Raw genomic sequence first — 3361 nt, forward strand, 5'->3', positions numbered from 1 at the left:
TTTGTGTGTTTTTAATGGGGTTTTTAACTTTGACTGAAATACTTGCTTCAGACTTTACTTGAAAGTAGAATTAACATTTTTTTTGTCTTTTTTTGACCTTCTACTTTTAGATTTGGGGGGTGATGATTCAGAATCAGATGTGTTCACAGTAATGGATGCTACTTCCACCAATCCTGGTTGAAGGGGTTCCAGTCGATACCTGAATAACAACTTTTGTTGTCAGGAGATAATCCTTCTAGCTGCTTAGGCTTGCTTAAACATTTGATGACACTGGGTCTTGTGCTCCCTTTTCTCTTTGAAAGTTAAAAACTGTAGCCGATATTTGGAACACAAGTGAAAACTCTTTTCCCAGTGCCCTCTATCAAGGACGTCTGTATGGTGCTGGCAGTTTTAAAAATTTTGAGACAAAACGGGCAAAGCAAATTCTTAGCGTTACCATGGTATGCTCTGAAATGTGCATCCACATCTGCAAAAATGATGATCTGTAACTGCAAACCTGGCATACATAGGGCATTTCACCAGGCTTATGATTGCCTTTCATGTGCTGTAAGAGAACCTGATCTGTCTCAAAGGACAACTCACAGATTTGACAGACTGCAGGAGGGCTCCTGGGGAAGTGTGGACACTTTCAAGTGTGACACTGCAGCTGGAAGGGAGTAGGAAACTGGCGGAGGCAATGCTGGCAGGTGGTGTGGTTTTTCCAGCTGTCACCTCTCTGCCTGTCAAGTTCCAAATGGTGCTCCATATGATTCATAAACTTGACATTTTTTAGATCTTTCAAGCAGCTGAGGCATTTAAAGGCTGTGTGGGTCTTCGGTTCTGGCTGCCCAACTCCTATATGCTCTCCATAGTAGAAGTCACGAAGTAACACAATCAGATTTCCTTCTGTGGGATCAACGATCTTGTTTGGACTTGCTAAACTTGGAAAATCAGTTTTTGTCAGTCCATTTTCCCCTAAAGGTCTTACAGGCTTGCAATGAACGTTGTCCTTTGGAAAAGGTGTTGGACAAGGTTCTCCATTCTGAACATGGCTTAGTGAGGTATGGACACGGTCTGGTGTGCTTTGCTGAGTGGTCACTGTATGAAAAATACCTGAACGGGGAAAACCTAAAGAATGTTCCCCTATAATTCCGTTACTAAGCTTAGGCCTTTTGGGATTTCTGCCTATTTGTTTCACAAGTGGAAAGTCGCTTTGATACATGAGGACTTTTATTCATATCTCCTGCAGAAACTGCTGTTTCTACTGTATGCTGCAATGAACTTGTGAAGGTAATCAAAGAAGAACATAACTCCTTTGAAAAGCTATTAGGCACTATTTGTGGTGAAATATTTTTATAATCAGCTTGAGACAAAGGTTGATCTTGATTCAGAGTCAGAAACTGGCAAGACAGTCTTTGCTTCTGATGTAGGAGTCACATGACTAACAGGCTGTAATTTGTGAGCATTACCTTTCCTGAAGTGACCATACCTTTTTCTCCTTGAACAAGAACCTGGGGTAACTCTGTTCAGTATGTTTGAAACGACTGGTTTTGAAGTTGAGGTCATCCCAACAAAGATCACATCAGCATCTTCATTTACATGTTCCACTCCAACCAAGATCAGTTCATCATCATCATCATCATCTACTTGTTTGGTTTCTCCCTCACTTTTCCGTAGTTCTGGCTCTTGTTCTTCTTCACGTAACATACATGGTAGTTCCATATTTTTAATACTTTTTTATCCTTAGAGGGTGCGGCCACAAGTCCCAGTGCTTCCTTTATACACACTGCCACCTAAGTATAAACATACTACATATTAGTTAAGTACAGAAAAACGTGCTATTTGATTATCTCCAAAACTCTAGAGTAGTTATAAACACCCTTATCTTACAGACAAAGACACTGAGTGTCAAGAGACTCAATGACAGCTGAAAAACCTATGACTACAAGTCTACATGGCTCTAGAATCATAGCTTTTCCCATGTTCACTTTAATCTCTTCTATTTAAAAAAAAAAGATTAAAACAACAACAACAACACCACTACTGATCATTAGGTGAAATCACATGTAAAGGATGAGTATTTTTACAAAAGCACTGTTGTACAGTGTTTAGAAACATGGACTTTGGAGTCAAAGAAGATTAAGTTGGAATTCTAAGTTAACCACACACCAGTTGCATCTTCTTGGGCAAATTTCTAACTTTTAAATGTGTTTCTGTATCTTAAAGACAAACATGCTTATTTCTTAGACTTAAGGTTAACAGCTCTTTGTAAAAGGCATCAGCTATTCAATGGCATCTTGTTTTGTAGTGAAATCGGAAGAAACTGTATCTTAAATGCACCTTACAACTGATTCACAAATTCTAATTTCATAAATGTTAACAAAGAAAATAGGCAGCAAATTCAAACTATAATCTAGCTATACATAGTTAACACACAGCATAATTCAATGTCAAGCACTTAACACAGGCCTAGGAAATTGAGAATGAACTCTCTTGATAATCTCACCCCAATTCCACACTGATATATCCTAAATTTCTCCCTCTAATCCTGGCTAAACTTAAATCCAACAATGCTTCATCCTTTATGCCACAGGTCTCTTCCCTACATAGCAGGCAAAGTGATGCCAGTATTTCTCTCATACCAATATCAGACAGAGACATCACACACACACATACAGCCGATATCCCTTATGAATACAGGTGAAAGAGTCCTCAACAAAATACTGGCAAACAAAATCTAACAACATATAAAAAAGATCGTATACCATGATCACATGGGATTTATGGAGGTATGCAAAGTTGGTTCATTATATGAAAGTCAATCAACATTATGCCATTTTAAAACAATAAAATAAAAAACACATCTGCCTGCAGAAAAAGCATTTCCCTGAATCTAGCACCTTTTCATAACTGGGGTTTAAAAAACACTTAATAACTAAGAACAGAAGAGAACTTTCTCAATCAAAGGGTACCTGTAAAAGACCCACAGCTAACATCATACTTAATAATGAAAAACTGAAAGCTTTCCCTCTAAGATTGGGAACAACACAAGGAAGTCTATTACACACTTTGGCTCAACATTATACTGGCAGTTCTATAACCACCACAATCAGGTAACAAAACGGAGTTGTCACTGTTGTTTAAAAAAAAAAAAAAAAGAAAACAAAAACAAAAAAACAGCCTTCAGAATGGAAAGGAAAAAGTCAAAGTATATTGGAGATAACATACTTTTGTATATAGAAAATCTTGAAGAAAACACAAGTATTAGAATTAATATAAAGCTTGCAGAATACAAGACAAATATTTTAAAAGTCAATCACATTTTATACAGTAGCAACAAATGTTGTTACGTAAATACTTGAATTTACACTAGCACTAAAAA

General features: G+C 37.3%; 1 pseudogene; it reads right to left on the reverse strand.

Moving 5' to 3' along the window:
* Nucleotides 1–237: 237 nt before the first annotated feature.
* LOC108634788 lies at nt 238–946 on the reverse strand (annotated as a pseudogene).
* Between the last annotated feature and the right edge of the window lie 2415 nt (nt 947–3361).

This window comes from Capra hircus, unplaced genomic scaffold, assembly GCF_001704415.2.
Source record: "Capra hircus breed San Clemente unplaced genomic scaffold, ASM170441v1, whole genome shotgun sequence".
In the NCBI taxonomy this organism is placed as follows: Eukaryota; Metazoa; Chordata; class Mammalia; order Artiodactyla; family Bovidae; genus Capra; species Capra hircus.